The 24,928-nt window shown below is 48.8% G+C and overlaps 1 protein-coding gene and 1 non-coding gene across 2 annotated transcripts in view; both read left to right on the plus strand.

Moving 5' to 3' along the window:
• The window catches only part of LOC144145809 (neprilysin-1-like), a gene marked incomplete in the record, with an annotated part of 116,429 nt that overhangs the window by 49,997 nt on the left and 41,504 nt on the right, over positions 1-24,928 (plus strand).
• Positions 1,395-1,476, plus strand: Trnas-uga (transfer RNA serine (anticodon UGA)). Its single transcript has one exon. It is a non-coding gene; the product is annotated as a tRNA-Ser (tRNA).

The raw sequence follows: 24,928 nt of genomic DNA on the forward strand, positions 1-24,928 counted from the left end.
ACCGGAGTGGATGTACATTTTCGAAGAACTTTTGAAACTGAAAGAATACTGAAGCACCAGCGTTAGCCTAAGCCAGACTGACGTGCTTTTATCAACTGACAGAAGTGTGCATGTTTCTTTTCACATGTAAAAGGCAATAAAGAAAAACAAGTGGCCGAGTGGTTAAGGTGGTGGACTTGACATCCATTTGGATCTTTCAGCGCAGGTTTGAATCCTGCTGGCTGCGTCATCGCTTTGCTTTTTAAAGACAACAGTACTTCTTGCGCTACTTAAACGCGAAGGTTCCGGTCTATCTCTCTATCCCTCGATTGAGCCACCGGGGCAAAAGTTAAACGAAATCTTGAACGAGACGTTCATATATAGGCAAAACATTCTCAGACAACTAAACCCGGAAGCACAGAAACCAGAAAAATATCTAACGCCCTTTTCTGGATTAAATTTAAGATATTTGAAACGCGAAGCTTTCTACGATACAAATGCAAAGTCCACAATCCAATCAGCCAGAGTCCAAATCTACGACAACGCTGAGCTAACCGAATGTGCTGCTCTGATTTTGTATCTATTAGTTTGTGATTGGGTCATCGAAATGTGCCGATTCGGTTATATCAGCGTTTTTGTTGATTTCGGCTGTGTGTCGCGTGACCAACATACCATCTGTGCGCCTTTTAGAGAAGGCTTTCATCATCATCACTGAAACGTTCGACGCTAAACTGCATTCGTCTACCACAATGGAATTCGTTATGCATGTAAAGGGAGACCATTGTTTATGCGCTGTGTGGTTGATGTGCCCTTTTGTGGAAACCAATTGTGTAAAGTTGGCTTTTCTGCAGTGCGTTTTGGCGTAACTATATCGCCATCGTGAGGCATAAAAAGATTCGCTTCGAACAACGGGTTCAAAACAATATTTTAGTCACAAAATAAAAAAGGGCTTGCGCTAGAGCCTCGGGCTCATTGCTCGAGCGCCAGACGAAACATCAACAAAGGTCCCAGCAGAAGGAGGAGCGCCAGCAGTGAAAATGCGGGAAAATTGAATTCGGTTCAGCAAGCCATCATTGCGTTTATCATTACAGGAAACATACTGGAGAGGAAGAGCATGAGATGTTGGCGGGGCGAGAGAGAGGAGGCAGTTACGTGGCAGAGGCGCCAGGAGACTATCGCCCTGCGGCGACATTTGCAGCTAAGCGAGCAGATACGAGTCCAATTTTTTTTTATTCTGGAAAATCGTGTTTCGTTTCTGTTTCTTTACTAGTACTTTTATATCTGTGAGGTAGTTTAGATAAAGACCTCCCTACAATTTCCGCCTACCGCGCCCCGGGCAATGGACTGAGCGAGCTAAAGTACATGCAATCCGTTACAGACGGGGCAGTCGTGACCGATAATAAAGAAAAAAAAGTGCAGTCGTGGCTGAGTGGTTAAGGCGATGGACTTGAAATCTATTGAGATCTTCCCGCGCAGGTTCGAATCCTGCCTGCTGTGTCCTAGTTTTGTCCTTTTCGTTCTTGAAAGTTATCTTTCGTTTCTGTTTCCTTTACAGCATTTTATATCTGCGGAGTTGTTTACGCGAAGGCCTCGCTGCAATTCCGGCGCAGAACACGATGTATACATTTTTCAGGAGAAGGGACCAAGAGAAATACGTGCATTCGGGTTACGGCCAGTACAGTCATGACTGAGTGAATCAGAGGATGGTCTTCAAATTCATCAGAACCTTCCCACGCAAATAAATCAGGCCGGCTGCAGGATTCATTATACAATTTTTTTATTCGAAAGAACTAAATTCTGAATTATAGAGAAAATCTGCTGTCCGGAGTGATCGAGCTATGGTCGCAAGAAGAGGCGTCAAGGCAAATAGAATGAAATGAGAAAAAATGCGAGCGAATTTGGGTCCAGAATTGAAACCTACATGGGGACTAAGGAACGCTAGCTCAACCCTCATTCCATGAGGAGGAGGAAAAGGAGGAGGAAACTTACTCAGGCGGGCATTAGGTGATGATGTCTGGTGGCGGCATTTCTCTAGTACGGGTTACCCTGGCCTGCCCTATCGCCACCCGGCCCTCTCCACCAGGTTACACTGGGATGAAAGGTGCGAAATCTTCTTTCGCTTTGGCAAGACCTGGGCCCGTACACAAATTAAACGGCAGCCAACAAATGTGTACGTGCAAGAGGGATTGGTGGACTCCCGTATCTTTACTATACCATACACGCGCACAAACTCGGGGGCTTCACTGCAGTAACTACAAGCGTAGTAATGGTTTGTTTGAGTGGATAGACGGAATCTGCGGACACGCGAACAAGGTGCTCTGTATATTACGAGAAGCCCGACGCAAAACTAAGAACGCTTCCTGGTTGGATATGTCAGCCTAACAGGACGCGCTGACATTTCAACATGCATTGCCTTCACAAATGACCTTTTTCATATGATAGATGAAAGAATTTTTTTTCCTCATTAAATTGGAAAGACGCGAGCTGACGTGACTTCGCGCGTTCCCCGAGACCGTTAAACTGATCGGTAGCCTTTCCTGTTGACTGTGGAAAGCGAGACACGCAATTCAATTTAGCGAATAGAGGCGCTCGCCGGAGGCGACGCTTTAATGTGAATGCAGTATCACGAACGGTTGGCTCGCTACGTATTGCTGCCGGGCGACTGCCGTCATGCCGCTGTCGCCAGGGGGAAGAGAAATAAATAAAAAAAGGTCATTTATTGCCCCACCAATACCAGACCTTGCTTTAGTCGCTACAGCTGATTTAAGTCAATTCAGGCTCTCGGATGTCGGAGTCAACTTGCTCAAAGCGAAAATTGTTTCAAAGACGCTTTTTGCCCCGGAGCAAGTCGGGCGAGTTGGAAGATGCTGAATGGGAGGGTAGATTTATTTACCATAAAAGGTTGTTGGAAGGACTTGTCGCTGGAACTGTTTGCGAATTGTTTGTCTTCAAAAAAAAAGTGGAGGGTGAGGAACAAAATGGAATGCGCAGATGAGTGTGAGGAGTTCGTACATAATTTACTATGATTATTAGTGTGATTACCACCACCGTCATCATCACATCTTACTGTCTGTGACAAATAATTATGTCACTTCATTATAAATGTTAAATGCGATAGCGCATTCATAAACTTACCAAAACTACCCCGTTGTTTTACCTTTACGAACCACTGTCTTTTCGCTGCTGCGTATCACTTCTCCCTGGCATACTGGTATCATGGTACACTGTACTCAGTGGCTTCCAGGTCTGAAGTGGTTACGGCTGACAGTTTTTCCTCTCTGCACAAAAACCGCTGCATAAATATTTTGGTTTCAGAAAAATCGATTGTTTTGATCTTGCAATATCGGCAGCTTATTCGTCTTTGAATAAACTTCTGTTAATAAAATATGCCTGGGGAACCAGTAAGTTCATGTTATGCCTGGTGACGACTGTGCATCGTATTACGCCCTGCCTGTCATGAATGCCTTTCCCTGGCTGCGGGAGCCTTTGCGAGAGGAGACTTAAAGGTCCTCGGTATTATTTATTGCACAAGGAGCAACTGTCTCGTATGTTTTTTGCAGAGCTGTGCCTATGCGACGTACATAAAGAAAAACAGGTCGCGCCTCAGTAAGCAGCACTGATTATCTAAGCGGCAACTTGTTGCTTGTTGGTTTCGCAAGTCCGTGTACATTCGCACTAGAAATACTTGAGCGAAAGAGAGTGAGAACGTGTCAGAAAGAGAGAGAGAGAGAGAGAGAGAGAGAGAGAGAGAGAGAGAGAGAGAGAGAGAGAGAGAGAGAGAGAGAGAGAGAGAGTTGGTATGTTTAGGACTGCCTTTGCTGAGTCGGTGGCAAAGACTCCACCTGTGCTCTTGATTGGTCATATCAGGTACAAAACCAAAGTCGCAGTAAACTTGCCACTCCAATGTAAGCAGGAGTAAACCTGAAGCATCTTTATTAGTAACCTTGGAGCTCCATGTGAGAAGCTCGTCATTTCAGTACTCGCAAGGGAATCGCAGGCTCCCCAAGAGCTCTTCCCTTGCGGATGAATGGAAGGGGCTTCTACAAATGATGCAGAAAGAAGAGGAAGAACAATAATTCATTCAAGATGCTCCCAACCTGGATCCGCACGCTGTGACAAGACAGTCGTGCTCGACAACCTCGACCTTTCATTTATGGCCAAACCGGAAAAATTCCTTGGACACTCGAGTCTGCTTACGTGATTCGAAGGTGAAATCCAGAGGAGATTATTCAAGGCTTCATTACTGCTACATCGTGTTTGCGTCTCTTTCTTCGCTTCCGTTTCTTCGTCTTTTGACGCGAATTAAGCTCCTGCAGACTGACTGGCCGCAATTCACGCGGGATCTTTCTCACAGTCAGAACTCTCTTCGGCGTGCACCTGGTCTACGCTCGTAACACCACGTTCATCTGTCGCAGGGTACGCATCAGGCTAAGCCTAAGACAGGATGTGTCTTTAAAGTCTTCCATGAAACAAACATGCCCTCGCCTCCTGTTAGGGAGACTCGGGCTCGAAGCCCATTAGTACCCCAGTGTGTTTTTATTTATTTATTTTGTCTTTATATTGGCGGCCATTTTTGTACCATTTGGGTTGATGATGACGACAACGATTACTACGGTCACTTTTCGCATTTGATGGCAAAGCTTTGGCTTTCGCTCCCCTGACTGCCCCCTATGCGGCACCCCATCCAATCTTCCTCACATAATATGGGCCTGCACTCAAAATAACTTCCTTCTAGTAAAATGCTAGGAGAAGTGGGAGGATGCACTGCGTAGCCCTGAACCAGGCGTGCAAACCACCCTTGTCACCCGAGCTACCGACGTCGCCGCCCAGGTCATGCCTGCGCCCACGCGTATCCTCTGACCCTAGCAAGTGCTCAATACAATGTGTTTTCTCTCCCTATCGCTTTAAAAAAGACTGAGCCAGTGCTGCGCCGAATGATGGCTGAGTAAGCACTCGAGTCGACCAAGCCCAGGTTTAATATCACCGCTTTAGTAAGGCTGTACCTTTCCAAAAGCGTTCTCCGTCAACAGTCTCATTGACCATTACCCTACCAATGACGGTTAAAATTCGCAAACACTTTGCAGTGGCCCTCGTGAATAAAAAGAAAAAGGAACTTTTTTCTTGTCCGTGTGGTTGTGGTTGTTGCGTCTATGTAAAAAAAAGTTCAAACCAGCTGTAAGAAATCGCCAGTGCGGTAGGCTCGGACTGACATATCATGCCTGCACTCTTACTTCCTCGCTCGTGTTCGAAGCCCATTGCAAAGTTGGGCTGTCATAAACACGAGCTTATAGCGTTTTAACGGAATTCAGGGGTAAAAGGAGAGGCAATATCTGCAAGGATTTGGGTAATTTTTTTTTAGGTTGACGTCGATCGTTCGATTAACCTCGTATGCTTCTTTACTAATGCGCGTTAAAAAACGCAATATCCATGGTTTACTCCAGCAATTGACGCCAACTGATTTACGTGTGTGGCTAACATCGCAATCTTGCCTATGTCGACTGCACTCTGTAGATCATTTCACAAGATGCGTGCAGAACAGCGCATGCTACATTTGTCTCAACAATCCACCCACATCAGCGAGCCTTACTTGCCGTGATATTCTACTATGGCTGAAGAAAATCGACGATAGGTGTTGGGGACTTGGAAGGAATTTCCCGTCCCCCCGCTTGCATGTGTAGCCGAAAGGCCCCAACGATTGTTGTCGCTTTTCTTCGTCCGGCCACCGCACAATATCACGGTGAGTAATACGCGCTGATGTGGGTCCATTTTTGCGAACAATATAGCGCCCGCTGCAGTGCACGCGGCTTGTGAAATGAACTATGGTCACCAATGAAACGACGTCACGTCAACGGCCACATCGTCGTCAGTCGTCTCATAACCTGTTCTCGGCCGAGACAGTTTGGCGTATGAAGAGACACGAACAAAACGACGTTCGCCTAAACAACAGCGCATGACCTGAAAATATAAACATAGAGAGAAATAACTTTATTGTTTGCCCAGGATGGGGTCAAGGCTAGGGTAGGGGTGAAGGGACTTCAGCCATCGGCCCGGAGCCCCTGCTCCTTCCGGACAGGCCAAGACCGAGACTCGGCGTCAGAACTGAGCAGTATCGTCTCCCACTGCTCCGGTGTAGTTATCATTACTCTTGCTTTATCTGTGGGGGTGCTGGCAGGGCAGGCCTGTGGCATGTGTTTCAGGTCAGCCCTTTCTGTGCAGTTTTTACACCTGTCGCTGTGCAGTTCTGGATAAATTGCGTTGTGAGTTGCGCATTGTTTGCCTCCCTTCCTCATTATGTCCAGTTAGCGCGAATTTCGTAATTCATAATGCACCAACTAGCCCAACAACACATTTTACTGCAGTTCTGGATAATAGTAATTGTGCAGTACGGGGTTGGGGTACATGCCCGTCTGTAGTAGTTTCTTAACTGCTTGTTTTTTACCTAATGTTTTGTAAACCTCTGGGTATTTCAGCCTCCCCAATCGGTAAGGATCGATAATTTCTCTGTAAGTGACCATGCGGTCACTGCCGGTTATGGGCGTGGGCTGCTCCGTGGTGCTTCTTGCGCTAGCTCAGCCGGTTAGTCTTCAAGCTAGGTTGTGAGCGTCCTCGTTGCCGGACAGGGCTGTGTGAGCTGGTGCCCATATTAGTTGTTCTCTTCTGAGCCTTTCTCCGCTATATCCATTTATAATTTTCGAGAAATCTGCAAAATTTCTGACGTGCACAATGTTCCTGTAATACTGTGAATTCCCTGTAAGAAGCCACGACACGCTGTGCTTCCCCGTTTTAAGTAACCATTCCTAGCTCGGTCGTTCATCGAACTTAGCGACGTGAAGACGCGTCCAAGTGTTCACACGCAGCGCGTCGTGCGTTTTCGATCCAGCTGCAGCGAGAACTCCCCGATGGGCTGACAGTTGCCCGTCTAGGCCCGGTGTTGCTGCCGCGAGCGACTAAATTGGCCTCGGCGGTCTGAGCCTCGCGACGGCGGGCTCCCGTCCCCCTCCCGATAGCGAGGAGAGGAGTTCATTCAAAGAACTCGACGGCGTCAGAGGCCGAGGTCGAGATTGCCTGCTCCCCACGCCGCCCTGCCTTGGCGTTTCTGGAGGCTTGCCCACGCTTCTTTCGACGCCCTATATGAAAGAAATGGCGCTCGAGTGAGCTTTTGGAATTTATATATATGGCACTCCAACGGCTGGTGATCGGGCATTTGCATTATATACCTATGGAAGCAACCCTTGCATATCCTCATGGGGGAATTTTGTTTTTCGTAACGAGACAGTTTGGGGGTTTCGTTTAATTGAAGCTTTGTGGTGGGACACGGCGACGCTGCTGGGCTTCCCGGATGTTCTTGGCTGCATAACTTACACGCGTGGCACCCGGAGCGGTAGGCGCATTAGTGGGAATGATTCCTATTGTGTCAAGGCGTCGCGCACTAAAAAGAGAGAAAAAGAATAACGACGGAAAAACGGAAATGGAGCTTGTGGAGACACAAAAGAGCGGGTTAAGGAACACCGAGACGTATAAATTACTCGCTACGGTGCACAGGACAGTCCATGATAGGGCCGTTTTATAGGTTTATCGAAAGCCAGAACGATACCGTGGCATTGCACTGAGAAACCGCGATGTGGGCTTTCTTTTAAAACAAGTGAAAAGTACTCCGCCTAGAAAAATGGGTTGAGTTGTATTTAACTTCAAATTTTTTATGTCTGCGGCATGTAAATGCGAGTGGAAGTCTTCTTTCTTCGACTTTAGATTTTGGTTGATTGATTGTAGGGTGTAACGCGCAGACGCAAAGCTGGCGATGAGGCGCACCGTATTGGAGGACTCCGGATTAATTTTGACCACCTCAGGATCTCTAACGTGCACCGAAATCTCGTACACACGGGCGTTCTTGCTTTTCGTCTCCATCAGAAAGGCGGCCGCAGCGGCCGGTAATCGAACCCGCCTCCTTGTGCTCAGCAGCGCAACGCCTTAGCCGCTGAGCCACCGCGGCGGGTCGGCATTTGATTTTAAGTGCGATGCACTTCTTAAGCGACCCTGAACCTGCGTCCACCGGCGATGTCCGCATAGCATACCCACGTGGGGGATTGGCCAGGAATCTCCTCGTCTTCCTTGGCAACGGGGGAGATGGGCGCGCGCTGCCTGGCCGCTGACATGGCACATACCCACGTGGGGGATTGGCCAGGAATCGGGCGTGAGAAGGGCTAATGCACCCGCTTAAAGGAGTACTGACACGAAATTTCAAAGCTGAGATCCGCTCTAGCAATCAAGTACAACGACAACACAAATAGGTGTCTGTGAATAAATGCATCTTTCTTTCTTTGTAGTTGTGTGTGTGTGTGTGTGTGTGATCTCTCTTTCGCGAACATTACCGAACCGCGCAAATTCAACTCGTGCATTCGCACTTTCACATTCTTCCCCTCGGGGAAATGCGGGGAATTTTTTTACTATTCACCTTGATGCTAGGAGCAGAATGCGGCAATAGGAAGCGGAAATGCGAAGCGGAAAAACAGTTAAGCGATTTTTGGTCGTCACAAAGTGGGCACGCTGCTACCACAGGATAAACATGGCGGGTGTCAGAGTGGCGGATGTAGGCAGCTTGGGGGTGTAGTAGGCGTGTGGAGGTGAGGGTCCTTCTAGCCGGACAACTTCATTTAGTTCGGATTGAAGCTGTAAAGTAGTGCCACCCAGTGCTGTTTTGCATCGAGCAAAGAAAACTTGGGAGAGGCGCCTGGTGTCCCAAACGCATCACAGAAGATGTGGACGAACTGACATCATTTTAAACATGTCCATGGACATGTTGATTTTTCACAGCTTCGGCGGCTATATCTGACTAATACCCTAGGCAACTCTTGCGGTGATTTCACAGAACTATGAGCGTGAACAAAACCGGTGGCGGAGAAAGGGAGTACGGCTGATATCAAACAGAATTCGCGGCGCCCTCCAGTTTCTTCGGTGTTTGCGTGTCCCGGAGTTCCATCCAGGTCTCTTTGAACGGGAGTATGGAGGCGGTGGGGGAAACGCAGCAGAGGAAGATTCGAAAGGGTGGTGGGCTTCGTGGACAACCTGGCATGGCGGAGGAGGCTTCTCCAAAAATGACGTCAGAGCCTCGCCATTGTATTCTTTCCTCCATGCTGCTTTGCATTTACGTCAGCTAAGTTTAGGAAATAGGGAAACAGATTCCGGAATGCTCGACTAACTTGGTGAAATGACCTTCCAAGTTAAACGAATATTTATTTCTCTCCCAAGAAGCTAGTTTAAGAGAATAAGTGCTAATAAATGAAGGTAAAAGTTTTTTCCAGCTAGAGCGTTTGTGCGGGTGATGGCATGGCGTGATAAACAATCTAATAACTAAAATTTGTCGTTTTATTCGGAACGCTGGACAATTCGTAAATAATTCTTGATTCTGGAATTTAATGTGCGTGCACGGCCACGCATAATATACGACATTCTCGAGAAATCTTGGTGGAATAATTTGCCGCTTTTCCCTTCATGGCCAGGATCACGGTGCAAGGCTGTAAGGGTAAAAACCGCCAGCTCCGATTATTAGGCATGCATAAATTGCCTTTAGCCGCACGCACCGCATTTTCAAATTGTTATGCGGGCGCGCGCGCGTGCGTGCGTGCGCGTGTACCTAAATGTTTTGAGCATATAAAGAAAAAAAAGGCCCAATGCCAATCAGTGACGGTTTCTCGCTAATAAGGAGACGTAACTACGGGGTTTTCTATACAACTGCCATGACCCGTTGTATCGAGGAGGCAGAAGAAAAATGCGGGCGCACGCACACACGCACGCACACACACTTTTTGTCACACTTAAGAAAGTTTGTGGAGCAAAACGTGCCTCGAAATACACGATAAATCGATAATGCAAGTGATAAAGAGCTCTTTAAAGCGGGCCGTTTTGTGCATCGTTTCAAAAGCTGTTCCCCTTTTTTCAACCTAAAATTATCTTCAAGAAATGCTTCCGTAATTTCGACGCGAAATTGCTCAAAACAGTGCAGACAACAGCGTTTTGAAAAATTGTTTTCACCTAGCACGTACATTCGCTCACTTTTATTTGAGCGAAAAGGACGTAAAGACTCCTCACCAAAAGTTTCTGGTGGAAAATATAACAAGCTCTCTCATCCACGTGTTATTATCTCTCCAATCAATGCGCTTTCCAGTTTGTGCTCGAGTAATGCGCTCGGATACACCTCAAAAGTTTCTCCTCATACATTTTTTTTTCTGCAAACTAATTCGAATTGAAAGCGACCAAAGAAAATAAAAAAAATGCGCAAGTTCGCTTGCTCGTTTACGTCACACAAAGGTAACGACTTTGTACGTACGCCACGCAACACGAAATAAGCTTGCCCGTTTTACGGCGAGTGAACGGAATGAAATACCTGGGCCCACCGGCGCACAGCGAAGTGAATAAAACTAAAAAAAAGTGGCGTAGCCACCCGCCACCCCCAAATTAAAAAAAAAAGCGAAAACAAGTCTTGTACGTACGGCATTCACCGCAGCCCCGGGGGGTAACAGATAAAACAACAGCAGCCACAATAGCGCAGAAAAATAAAAATTTGCAGTGTGTGCGCTGCAATTTCTGCGCGAATGGTTCCAAAGCACGGCGAGTGCTCCGCTTAGGGAAGAAAGGGAGTCAGACCATCGTTCCGTCGAGCGTACAAAGAATACAAACGCAGAGGCCATGTGCGAACGTTTCTTCCGGACTTCTTTTCCCCTTTTTTTTCCCTAGCCGTGCTCGAACCCACAGGAGGAATTCGGGAGCTTCTGTTCCAGGCTAGCCTGCGGCAACACGCGTTAACGGTCCCAGCGCACGCGAGCAAACCCCAGCGCCGAGCATAAAAGCGGGAAAGATAAGGAAAGAGTGGGATGGAAAAAGAGAAAGGGAGAGATAACGACAGAAGGGAAGGAAAGGTGTGCGGTTGAAGAGAGCCTGCGGCTCGCTGCGAGCCAACAACGTGTGCTGCTTTCATTTTCATGTTGTTAAGCAGAAACGAGACGGGAACGGGGGAAATGAAAAAAGGGGAAAGTTGGAGCTCCTGTTTGGGGGCCAGGCGAAATGTGGTAGTACGCGTCCATGCCTGCTTCAGGTGCATACGACCGTGTGTAATGAAACTTGTCGAGCGAACTAAAAAAAAAACAAAAGTGCCGCGCGCCGTCTCGCCGTAGAAATTTATTGAAATCGGAAGGTACGAATGAGCAGTGTTCGAAAGATAACAAAAACAAACAAACAAATGCCCCGCATGTAGCAGTTATTGCTTGCCTGCGGAGAAAAAGTTAAACGTACGAGTGCCGATGAACACAAGAACAAAAGCGAGCGAGGCATGAGGTGCACTACACAAGCCCGAACAAGTCCAGGGAACACGATATTGATTTGAAGGGGCAACGGAAAGCAATCTCCAGGAAAGATATTCCGCGATTTTCTGTGGATGTGAACAGGACTGGAAACAGGATGTCACCGTTTCAACACTGAAGGAGTACGTACAAAAGGCTGAGTTGCACGTTTCTTTTCCGATAGAACGGGCTCTCCTTAGCCGTAACAACCATGTCTACTTTTCTCGCGATGAGTATGAGAGCGAATAAGTGAGGAAGAAAGGAAACGGTAGGAGAACTATTAAGAGAAAGAGAGAGTGGGGCATTAAAGGAAAGAGAGGACATAATTAACTATACGTTCGAGCCCTGCCGTAGATGCATGTGCCGGCCGTGTGGTAGGGAATGGCAAAATTGAGCCCGGAAACTACCTTTTTTAATAAGAAAACCCCGTTGAGGTGGCTGTCTTCGAAGGCGAGGAAATTGCTGACACGAAAGAGACCGTTCCTGTGACGTTGCAAGAAGCAAACATAGTAAACCGGCTCCCGATCGAGCGCCGGCAATTTCACGCCGTTCTAGCCGTCGCCAATGAGCCGACCCAGCCCTTTTTTTGCCGCATGTTGCCACTTTATTAGTCGGGTTGGTACTCGCCCCGCCGACGTATTTTAATATCGGTGAGCCTACAGCAAAGGAACTACTACGCCTGCGTTGCCAGATTAGCATTTAATGAACTAAGGCACGTGGCCCCCCTAATGACAGTCCGTCCGGCTTTTGCAGCGGCAGTGCGGTGGGTTATTGCGGTATTGGTCATTTTATGAGCGCTTTGCGTCGTTTTGCTTAACGGCAAACTGGAACTGAAGAAATCCGGAAGCGGGCAAGGCTGACCTTTTAGCTTTGATGATGATTGTAGGGTTTAACGCGCCGACGCAACGCAGGCGATGAGGCGCGCCGTAGTGGAGGGCTCCGGATTAATTTTGACCACCTGGGGATCTTTAACGTGCGCCGAAATCTCGTACACACGGGCGTTTTTGCTTTTCGCCTCCATCAGAAAAGCGGCCGCCGCGGCCGGGAATCGAAACCGCGACCTCTTTTCCTTTTAACCTTTTAACTTTAGACCTTTTAACTTTAGAGAGAGAGAGAGAGAAAACTTTAATGAACACTGAAGAGGTTAGCCCCACAAACGGCGGGGCTTGCTACTTCAGATGGGGGTGAACATATTGAGGTGAAAAAAAAAGAGGGGAAGAAGTGCGCACCAACAATGAATAAGAGGGAGAAGAAAATAAAATCAGTTCAGAACGTAGAAAAAATTTACAGCACTAGGAGAAAAAAATCTGAGGATCCCAAGTTTAAAGAACATCGGTTAGTCCCGTGTCAGACAGAAAAGTTAAGAGAGCCTTTGTCCCTCGCGCCACGTCAGCGTGATTTTGCCACGGACCAAGAAAGTGACGCAGCTCTAAAGAGTGTCCTCGTTGCAGTCGCACCAGAGTTCTTTTAGCTGTTTCGCGTTGAGTTGCATGCTTTGGGCAGTAACACAAGACATGCTGTATGTCGTCTCTCACAGAACACACAGAGCACAATGGCGAGTCCGCCCAGCCTATCTTAAAAAGAAAACTACCAGTGAAGGCAACGTTCAGGCGTAGTCGGTGAAGGACACCCTCAGTTTTCTTTTGCAGACCTCGCGGAAACTGGAAATTGCACTGAGGGTCAATGGCGTGCAGAGGCAAGGGTATCTTAAGAGGGTCCTGCCAAGCTGATAACTGCTGTTTCCATCCAAGCGCATTCACGGCCGCACTTCCGTCTTGTCTGGAATACGGGATTCCAATAGACACAAGCAGATTGTGCGCCTCTTTCGCTGCTGCGTCAGAGATGACGTTCCCCTTGATGCCGGAATGACCTGGTAGCCATTGAAGCGAGATGCGGTGCCCGTCTCGTAGCCCTCGTGTGTGCAATGCGTTTAGCTCGCGCACAAGTTGGCTGCAGCGGTGGGATGGCTTCATCAGTTCTTGCAAGGCAGGCCGCGAGTCGGTAAAAATCACCCATTGTCGAGCGGGACTGTTGGTGATGTGAAGGAGTGCCGCCCTAATAGCAGTTAACTCAGTGAAGGTGGACGACGTCTTGTGACTGAGTTTCTCTTTCACAGTTAGTCCCACCGATGGAATCCAAACTCCAATGGCTGACGAGTCAGACTTCACGGATCCGTCTGTATATACCTGAACGTGGCCAAGATAACGCGAACTGATATGCTCCAGCGTGTAGTATCGCAAGGCTGCCTCAGGCAGAGATGATTTCTTGCCTATACCTGGTATGGTGAGGCCTATATTCCATGGTGCAGCTTTCCATGGCGGAAAGGCAGGCTTGCTTGGGCGTTCAAAGTTGGCCGGCAGGAGGCTCCGTACATGCGGGGAAGACACCTGTGCTAGAGGATGGTCAGCACACCGGGTTACGTGACGGAGGCTGGTGCGAAAGAACTCTTGCGCTTGGAGTGTCTGGGCGGACATGCACCTTGCTTCGCAGAGAGTTCCATTCGTGGATGTGCACCTTGGAAGGCCCAGGCAGATGCGCAGGACTTGAGCCTGTGCACACTCTATCACTCTGAAGTTTGTCTTAGACAAACCAATCAGCGCTGGCAGGCTGTACCGCAGAAGGCCAAGAAATAGTGCCTTATAAAGTCGTAGTAGCGAAGGCACTGAGCAGCCCCATGTTTTTCCTGTCAGCATCCGGAAAATGGGCACAAATGAGTGCAGGCGTTCTCTAAGGATACGGATATGGGGGGCCCAAGACAGTGAGCGATCTAATGTAACTCCGAGAAATTTATGGTTGTGAACGTACGGTATTTCTGTTTCATTTATGACCAGAGGATAGCGGGATAAATCCCGTCTCGTAAAGGCGACCGCGGCACACTTTTCGGGTGAAATTAGCAAGCCGCAGGTGCTAAGGTACTTTTGAATTGCAAGAAGAGCTTTCTGCAGTTTTGATCGTATACTTCTCCGGTTTTTGCCAGAAGCCCAGATACAGATGTCATCAGCATAGAGAGATATGTTAACACCTTGGGGTAGCACTTTCGTGATCCGGATGAGACAGATGCTAAACAGCACAGGGCTTAGGACTCCGCCTTGAGGGACGCCTTGTGTAGTCTCATGCCGCCTTGTGTCGCCTTCCTTGGTGGTCATATAGACGTACCGCTTATGCAAGTAGTTACATAGCCAAGTGTGCATCCGCCCTCGTAGCCCTACAAACGCCATTTCCCTTCGAACAGCTTCATGAGAAACGCTATCGAAAGCCGCCTTGATGTCTAGGAACACAGCTACTGTGATCTTTTTCGCAGCCTTTTGCCGATGAATGTCCCTCACCAAAGCAATGACGTTGTCAACGCTGCTTCTTCCTTCTCTGAACCCTGACATCTCTGGGGGATACACTTCTCTGTCCTCAAGATCCCAGACGAGTCGCTGCAGCACCATTTTCTCCATTACCTTCCCTATGCAGCTTAGTAAAGCAATAGGCCGGTAAGAGTTGATGTCGGTTGGCGGTTTTCCTGGTTTAAGGACCGGAACTAGGCGACCAAGTTTCCAGCTTGCTTCCACGCGGCCTGTCTCCCACGACTTGTTGTAGAAGGTAAGCAGTCACCGGAGGGCGTTACCGCCGAGATGTCGCAAAGCTGAGTATGTAACGCCATCGGCGCCTGGCGAAGAAAGCAGGTTAACGGACGCTAACGCTGAGATAAGCTCATGCATAGTGAATAATTCATCCGTGAGCGTAGCATTCGTACTGGAGAGCCAATCGGTCAGGGCTTCTGAAATCATTGTAGAGCTGCGGGGAGCTGTAACCTTGGCGCAAAATTCGTCAGCTACGTCCAGTTCACTGACGCCACGCTGGAGAGCTATTGATGAGAACGGATGAGCTTGACTCGGTGTTGCTCTCAGGCTGCGGAAAACTTGCCAAATGCGAGTTAGCGGTTTGCGGGGATCAAGCTTGGAACAAAATTCTCTCCAACGTTGTCGTGCAAGCTTATTAAGGTGCTTCTGAATGCGCTTCTGGGCATGTCTTGAAGCTCGAATGTCATCTGGTGACAGCGTTTTTCTCGCACGGTGCTCTGCTCTCCTGCGAATCGCGCGAAGGCGTTCATACTCTCCGTCCACTGGTGCCCACGCCTTTGGGGCCAAGCTCCGCCGTGTTGACTGTGACTGGGCCCTGGCAATAGATTCCGCCAGCTCTTCGCTCGTAGACAATGCAGCAGCATTATCCTCCAGCATGTCTCGGAAAGTCGACCAGTTTACAGTCGACAGTGGCCGTTTGATGGTACCACCGCGAACTCCATCAATCATGGTGTACGTTGGGATATGGTCGCTGCCGAAGCTTTCAATGTCTGGGTACCAGGATGCGACAGTCAGCAGAGAAGTGGACACCATAGTCACATCCAACACGCTTGAAGCCCTGCCCCGAAAGAACGTGGGACAACCACTGTTGAGCACTGATAGTCCTGCTTGGCTGGCCACATCGAGCAGACGGTTTCCCCGTGGTGTCGTCTTAACACTGCCCCAAGCTGGATGGTGCTCGTTGAAGTCTCCCGTAAGCAAGTGCGGCGGCGGTGTAGTGTCCAAGAGGGCTTGCAGGCGCTTAATGCTGAACTTTGCCTTAGGTGCAATGTATCCTGTGATTACAGTGAAAGCCACCTGATTGTGCTTCACCGTTGCCGCGACATACTCATTCGAGTCATCTGACTCAACATTATGCACTAGAAAAGTTAAGTCATTACGAATTGCAAGGAGCACTCTGCTGTTTTCTGAGCTCGTCAAAGATCGATGCAGAGAGTATCCCAAAAGGCGGACAATCCGACGCAGTCTGGATTCTGAAATGGCGACGACGGGGAACCTGTGCTTATTGATGAGTTGCCTAAAGTCAGACAACCGAGATGATAGTCCGCAGGCATTCCACTGAAACACTGTTGCCTGATTCCGAAGAGTTTGCATCGGCACCGTCGTAGCACTCCTAATAGAAGTTACAGCCAGTTTCGAAGGAAGGGGGTAATGGTGTCAAGTAGAGTAAGGATAGCACGAGTCACAGGAGACGTGAAAGGTGCTAGAACTGACCGTACGGCGTCAATGAGAAAGAGTATTGATGAGCCAGAGTTCGTAGATGGTTGCACGCTCTGCCGGCTCATGCGGTCATGACTGGCACGTGTCCAGGCGTGCTGCCGTGGGGCAGCAGGAGCGGTGGGAGGGGTTGAAACTTGCGGAGCGTGATCAGGCGTCTGAGGTGGTAGCGGCGGGAACTCGGGGAAGTCAAAATCGGTGTTCTGACTTCGCGTCTCTTCTGTGGTTCTGGTGGTGTCGCGACGCGTGGAGCGTTTCTTCGATGAGACCGCCGCCTTCGCTGCCTTGTAGTCCACTTTGTTTTGGCTCTTGTACCTATAGATGCTTCTCTCTTGTCGAAACGTCGGACAAAAGTTGAAGTCAGCCTCATGAGTCCTGCCACAGTTTGGGCAGCGCTTCTCAGTTGAAGTACAGGCCTTCAGCTCATGGTCGTCTTCACAGCGGGGGCAGCGCAATTTGCGCTTGCACGTTCCAGCGATATGACCGAAACGCTGACATCGCGTACACTGCACCGGCTTCTCTTCGTAGTCGTACACCTGGTGTCGAGTGTATCCCAGGATGACATATTCAGGTCTTGTGTCAGTGGTGAAAATAATTTGTATGACCTCTGATGTCCCCATGCGTCGCGCCGATCGTGCTGGTGTTCTCTGCCGCACGCTCTCAAGTATTTCAATGTCAGTGATGCCCTGACGTACTCCTCTGATGACTCCAACAGCGCAGCTTGCTGGGCGAGGTTCATAGGCACGCACGGGAATGTCCCCGATTGCTGTTATTTGCAGGAGGCGTTCAGTAGCGTCGGCATTCCTTGTGTCTATCGCCATGAGATTGAGCCTGTAATTTGGTCGCAGCTGCAGCACCCCGTCCGGTGCCTTGCCTTCCAGGCTTGCTTTCAACAACAGTGGATTAAAGCGAGTAATAATTTTTTTGGAATCCAGCGGCTTTAAGATCACAGTAAGCCCATGCTTTGGGTCACTTGCCGCTGCGTTGTCTGCCACGACAGACAGAGATCTTTTAGATCCTCGACGTCGTTTGGGAGGCACAACAAGTTGAAACTTGTCGTTGAAGGGGAGTGTGCCGTCTTTAGCGTACTCATAGGTCATGGTGGTCGAAGACTCGGAAGAGATTGAGCTGATGTCGTGATCCATACCTTCAGTGGTGATGTCAGCGCGTGTGGCCGCAATCGCATCCTTTGGTGCAATCCCCGTAGACAGCAATGTTGCAGGAGGTTGGAGAGGCACACTCTGTGGAGCATCAGGAGTGGACGGTAGGCCTAGCGCCCCAGGGGCAGCCGCAGCCATCGAGCCAAGATGTGTAGCGGGCGGATTGGGAAGCCCCGGAGGCTCCGCGGAGCCCGCGGGCTGCATCGCGAACGTTGGAGAACACTGTTCTAACCACGTTGTCGGTGTAGAGACCTGAGTTCGCACAAAATAATCCAGAGAGCGCAGAGCGGGCCGAACACCACTTCACTTGGCTGGAAAGTGTCATCGCAGTGTTCTACTTAACAAGCCCCACTGCCGATGTTATGCCTGAGCTTCCTATTTGTGGCTAATTCTGTAACCCTTGTTCACTGATAGTTTTCAACTTCGCGGACTTGCGATGCTGTTATCTTCCCCTTAGTCGACGGAGGCGACGGTGACGTTTATGATAGTTCACGTCTATCTCCTGATAAACGTTTTGTTATCCTACATATTGAGAATGCTGGCAGTGGCCCGGCTTCAGTTTAAGAGAAGCTTAATACGCAGCCAGTTTATATTTCCTTGATTGCGTGGATACCTGCTTGCCGCGCTTTCTGCTGACGCGAAGCACTTGTCCGACTGCAATTGTTGGCATTATAAAATTGCATTCTTTCCGCGTGTATAAACTGAAACGAAACTCCAAGCTTATTTTAATGGTTATGTAGTAAATTAAAGATACTTGCTCGGCATAATAGACGGTAGTTCAATTCAGCGGGAGTACTGTATAGTTGCGGTCACTTAAAGCAATGTTAAGGTTTTGCTGTCAAAGCCATCAAGCCGCCACATGAATAATTTGTAACGATCAAGTAACTCTTTGGTGTGCTACGCACTATGATGCGACAAGAACACCACCACCAACAAAAAAGCCCTGAGGCGCTAAGATTACTCGTTTTAGTTTCGCTCCAGAACCGTTTGCTCGTGAGTTGCGTTCTCAGTGTGCTCAGAAACCTTACACAAAATCCACAAATGCAAAGTATTTGGTAGACGTGAATTTTTACAGATGATGTCGCTTGCACAAGAATAAAATGCACAACTAAACAAATTTTCGAGGTTTTGGTCCACTAGATGCGATATCGTAAAATTGGGCGTTTCAGTTTTTGTCAGTTTCTAATTTTTCGACGTTTGTACCAAGGACGGAGTTGCACGTCGGTGTTTTTTGCACAACACTATATCTTGCAGACAATGGCTTGCAGAAAAGTCGCCATTTTCAGCAAGGGTCTGCTAGTAAGTACTGAAAAGCAGATGATGATGATGAATAAATCTTTATTTGTCAAGCTGGTGCAGATGTTAGGGCACCCGCCCGGTGGGGGGCTTCCCTATTCCGGGACACCCTGAGCTCGGCTGGCGGTCCAGGCCCTCTTCCCCAGTTCACGCTAGATCCCAAGGTCCGGGCTCGTCAGGCGGTTCAGCCACTGCTTGTAGGAGGGCGAGGTTATTGGGGCAAGGCCTGGGGTCTTCTGGCACTCCCAAATCTGGTGGTACAGTGTACCGGGAGTCGGACAGAAATTGCAGGTAGACGGGTATTGGGTAGGGTAAATCGCATGGAGTAGGGTTCTGTGGGGGTACGTATTTGTCTGTAGTCTTCGAAGGGTGGTGGCTTCTGCTCTTGTTAATTGGGAGTGCGGAGTCGGGAAGGTTCTTCGGCCTTGACGGTAATAAATGAGAATGTCAGCATACCTGACAAGCGGTTCTGTTTTCGGGGCCGCAAGCGGTGTTTGTCCCTCTATGGTATAATGGCCCGGTGTATAAGCGCGCGGGCAGCAGCGTGAGCCGCCTCATTACCTTCGAGAGATTCGTGTCCAGGTATCCAGATGAGCCGCGTTTCAGGTATGTGGGCAGTATTCTTAAGAATTTGAAGTGCTGTTTTGCTGATGCGGCCTCGTTGGTAACTGCGGCACGCCGCCTGCGAATCCGTCAAAATTGTAATTGCATCTTTTCCCGTCGTGATAACCAGGGCAATAGCGGCTTCTTCAGCAGCTTCCGTTGATGTTGTGCGGACGGTGAGGGCGATTGTTACTTGCCCTGCTGCATTGGCGACACACACTACGTGGGCTGGCTTGTTTATGTATGGAGACGCGTCCGTAAAGCTTGTTGTTGGATTGTCGCCGTATTTATTATTCATGGCTCGTACTCTTGCTATGCGTCGAGCTTTGTTGTGGAGTGGGTGCATGTTTCTTGGGATGTGGGCTACCCTGATGACTTGTCTGAGTTGGAGTGGAACCCGCTCGTTATGGTCTTGCAGTGGCGGTATGGCATATTGCAGCCGTCGCAGTGTACCTCGTCCCGTTGGTGTTAGGCGTAGGTGTTCCAGTTGAGAGCTTTGACGCGCCTCTTGTGTTTCCTCCCATGTGTTATGTAGTCCAAGATGCAATAATCTCTTCGTCGATGTTCCGTATTATAAATTTTATTAGCTTGCTGTGGTGCAGGAAAGCGAATCGGTTGACTACTGTCTACAAAAAAGTTAAAAATATACAGTTCTAGGTGAAGCATTCAAAGAATATGAATGACTTCGAATGGACGTTTGCTGAACCCAATGTTCTACCACTTTCGCTGCCTCATTTCAACCCCGGTCCAACACACTTCCCACCACTCTGCTTGACATCTCAAGCTCCCGTAAACTACTGAAGCATACACTTTAAACCGATGCCGTTGCTTGAAGGATTTGACGCTATTCATACGCGATCAGGTGCAGTATATAAAGAGCAAGGCAAATATCGATTCTCGCCGGTAAGTAGCGCCGTACGGTGCTGTGTTTGAGTGACTAATTCGTTGGGACCTATTCTAAACTTTGCCAAATAACCGTCACCTGCCTAAAGGTTTGTCCTGTTCTCAACGGCTGATACGCACTGTCTCAAGTTTGTCTCAACCGCTGAGACGCACTGAAAGGGCATACAAGGCCCCTTCGTGTAAAGTGGGGCATCGGAAGGGCCCGAAAATATATAAAGTCACCAATGCTCAAAGGAGCCAGAAAGTAGCCAGGTCGCCACACTGAAATTTCTGTCGCCACCTTGGTGACCTTGATGTAGCAATGATGTCCGTCACGCCACGCGAAAGCGATGCCCGTCACGTCAGGCGAAGCTACACCGCTGGCCCGACAGATGGCGCCACCGCCTGGACGGTTGTCCGTGCGCTACCTCGGCACGCGACGCAGGTCCACCTCCCTATATATGCACCGATAAACTACCGTACCTCCGCGGGTGAGCTTCAAGTAGGTACTACTGCGGCGGGTGGTGAGCGACCGCCGCCTCAGCGGGAGGTGCCCACCAGCGTGCTAAAGTCACTCCGCTGTTTCAGCAGATTTCACAAATTTGGAAGTGGCTTTAGTTATAAATTTTCTGTTCATTTTTGCTGTAAGGTCTGGCGCCAGAGAGCTGGGGTTATTTCTTTTTCTTAGTTTTGCCCCCCGAGGAGCAACGTTAAGTGCGGACCTGTACGTACCCTATTCATTCTTTTTTTTTTTTACCGCGGTGACTTCGGTGGCCGCCCCTCGCCGTGCGGATTTGTCCTTTGTCCCCGCGAGCAGCTACAGACGTAAATTTCCAATTTAGCTGGCAGCAGTCTGGCGTACATGATGCAATAACGGAGCAATCTGGGGTTCTCGGAAGGAATTCGTGCCGCACTGCACTCTGTAACACCACGTCGGAGGGGAGGGAAAGAATGCTACGAAACGGGGGGGAGGAGGAGTAAATTAATCAGAAACTTAGCGCGGACCAAATTTCAGTTTCGGCATAAGGTGCGCGAGTTGTGTTATTGCTCCTTTTTTACTTCTTTCCTACAGTCACTGAGGGTATATGAGCTTTGTGCGCTGAACGAAAGTTGACTTTTGGTTTTTAGCCTTGTGCGCTTAGTCCCGGGTGTTTTGTTTGATGCCGGCGAGAGCTTGCACATGCCTTGTAAACACCACTGCGGGTGGCTGTTATTTGCTTCATTTATTGCCTTTAAAGTCATGTTCACACACAAACTGAGGGTTAAATTATTACTCTTTACTCGTGACAAAGAGTCATGGCGGACCACCATATACAGGAAGGAAGAATTGGCGTTTACGAAGACAACGGTGACGCCGATAGTGATGATTATAACTGAGATGCACTTTGGAGAGTACTCGAGTGCTAAAGCTCTATCTTAACCCTCGTCTTTTGCTGTGTTACGGCGCCTTCGTGCTTAGCCTCGATAAACACCTGCAGGTAAAGTTCTCCTAACGACGTCCTGCTCGTTGCGTCCGCACCGTAACGTTCGTGTCGTTGCGTGTCACACTGTTAATCTTGTGTTTTCACCCCCACAACAAACGAGGATATACAGGAATTGGGTGTGCGACGACTTTTCAGTATTCATCAGGTAGCCGAACTGTAATCTACCCATATTCCTAGTAAATAAAACATTGATGATGTATGTATACTACCAGCTGTGAGAACAAGAGCAGTTGGAAGTCACTGAGTATGGTGTTCGTTCGGAAGGGGCAATAAATGATGGTGATGTAATCACGCACGGCACGGTTGGGAAGGCAATGGCGGTACGGACGTTTCACGAAATGGCTAAATGCGGCTGAATATAATTATATCTTCTCCGCAGTGAAACAATACAAGGACGCATAAGAAGGGCCGCAAACAGGCGGTGGCGATAGTGAAGGTATGGGTAACCACAAAGGCAGTAACCACACACTCGAAAGGTTGTAAGTTGGAGCACGATTTTTATGAAGTTTACAGAAACCGCTAATATCTTGAAGCTGCAATTTCCTGAAATCAACGAAACACCGCATTTATTCAATTGAAGTGCAAAATTATAACCAAACAAAAACCCGCCGCGGTGGCTCAGTGGCTAAGGCGTTGCGCTGCTGAGCACGAGGTCGCGGGTTCGTTTCCCGGCCGCGGCGGCCGCTTTTCTGATGGAGGCGAAAAGCAAAAACGCCCGTGTGTACGAGATTTCGGCGCACGATAAAGATCCCCAGGTGGTCAAAATTAATCCGGAGCCCTCCACTACGGCGCGCCTCATCGCCTGCGTTGCGTCGGCGCGTTAAACCCCACAATCAATCAATCAATAACCAAACAAGAAAGTCGATCTCTTCTTTTTTTGTTGTGCGATTTGCAAGGAATTACACTGCACACTTCTCGTAGCTCATACTCGCCCCTCACCGCTTTACCCGCTTCCTGAAAATCGCCTCAGGTGGGGCCGCGGACATTCATCACTTGGCGAGCTGTAAATACAAAGCGTTCTGCAGCGTGCTCGAGTGTGTACGTGATCACGCACGCAAGTTCCCTGGTTCAACGTGGGCCCGCCCACACGTGTGACCTTACACGGCGCGCAACTCCGGAAGTCGTGACCGCATACACGCGTGAGCCTACATGCAAGCAGGAACGTTCCCCGTGACACGAGAGTCCTGCTGGTGATCATGCACTGCAGAGAAAGCTCTTTTAAGGCGACAGGCTCAATTGCTCCATTGTACAAAAAGCAGGCGTTGTCGTTGTTTACTGCGTGAAAATGGCCGTAGCTGTAAAGGGTAAACAACTGAACGACACAACTGAAGTTGGTGACTGGAAGCCATATAAACGACGCATTTCCTTTCAAACCCTGTTTCTTCAAGGCTTCTGAGCACAACCAATTAGAATTTGCATAAGGGCTTACGTAACTAGAATTCTCAGGCGGCCGGCCCTGCGACCGACAATGCAATCTAACCAAGATGCAACATACGTACTTTTTGTACACGAAAGAAGGCTGTTGAAAAAAAATTGGCTGGCGATTACGACACTCCCTATTGCGATATTTGGGCGCAGCAGCAGTGCGCTGAGGCAGCACTCACTCGTGGGTTCTCTCGACGGCAGCGATGATGAGCCTCTGCTTCGGCGGCGCGAAGTGCGTGTCATGAAGGGACCGCGACCCGCTTCTTAGGCACGGAACGCACACCATCGTCACGCGCACGCCCCCCTCACGTCTTCGCCAGCGTCGCGCAGACGAGCGTCTCGTGCGGGCACAGCGTATACTGCCCCCTCCCCTCCCCCACCGCGCACTTTCGGAGAGCGCTCGCGCCGCCAGGGCGAACCACCCTCCCCTCACAATTTCGCGACACTCTCCTCCTTTGCTTTCTTTCACTATTCGGTCTTGCCATCGTTTACTCGGTTACGACGGCGGCGCGGCTCAGCCGAGAGACGGCCGCCAAAGAGCTACGCCCTAAAAGTTGTTCAACCGCAGCCAATGACATGTAGACATATCCTGTGCTACCATCACCTTACCATCGATAGTGCAAAAGAAGAGTGATATTTCTCGCCCAGTAGGATACAGGTAACACGGCCTTGAGTTGAATTGATGAAGTTCAGGGGACTGAAAAAAAAAAGTCGTTTACTGAAGAAATTCGTAAAATTACGTTTAGTACGCGGCGCGGGCTAGGATAAGTCGTCCTGCAGCTGCGGAACGAGGTTGCAATTTCGACTTCCACTTGCAAGGGCTGTATTTCTCATTTCTAACGAAGGTAGTCTAATTAAATTAGTCTGCAAAGGCGTACCTCATAACCTTCGTGTAGATTTGGCGCGTAAACTCTTGATTTGACTTCCTAAATTTGTTAAACACTGTTTCGGCTGCCTAAATTTTTACAACAAAGCTGGATTTCAATACTGTACTGAAAAAAAAAAAACGAATTTATATCGCAGAAAAATTGGCCTTCTTTTTGTTCTCTGAGTGGGCAACCCTGCTTGTTGCATCAATATTGTTCGCGTATCATAACGTATACCTCTATTAATAAACGGTTTCGAATCACTTACAAAAACATCGCATTTTGCGTAGGTTTCTTTTTTTTTTTGTAAAGTTGTACTTCAACTAAATAAAAAGAATATATAGGAGCTTTCCAGCAAAGCAAAATTTAGAAAACGAATAAACATAATTTATTTGCATTCAGCGTTATTGAACCCGGCTGAATCGGGTGTATTAGGACAAGGGTCAAAGATTCCTCCCAGTGTGACAAAACGCGAAAAAGCTGTTGCAAAGTAACTTCGTCATGCACTCAGTCGTTTGCGAAACAGACTTATCAAAAAAGGCCCCAGCAAAGCAACAAAATGGAAGTTGTGCTGAATTCTGAAGGCTTTTCTTGTCTCTAGTTTTATTTTGTTTTGGGTAGCAAACTTTTTTCCAAATTTTATTGACCCTTAACTCCGCACCGAACCGCTATACCTTGAGGGCAAAGGCCTCGACGCACCGGTCATAGCCGTGTCTCTGTTGCCTCCTGTAATGTCCTGCGTGAAACTTCGCTGAACCCTTGTCTAAACGTTTTCTGATGTTGCGTTTAGGACAAGGGGCTCCATACGATGCGTGCAGCTATTCTCTGGAGAGG

The sequence above is a fragment of the Haemaphysalis longicornis genome, unplaced genomic scaffold (genome assembly GCF_048455015.1).
Source record: "Haemaphysalis longicornis isolate Haplotype H1 unplaced genomic scaffold, Haemaphysalis longicornis Haplotype H1 scaffold_7, whole genome shotgun sequence".
Lineage (NCBI taxonomy): Eukaryota > Metazoa > Arthropoda > Arachnida > Ixodida > Ixodidae > Haemaphysalis > Haemaphysalis longicornis.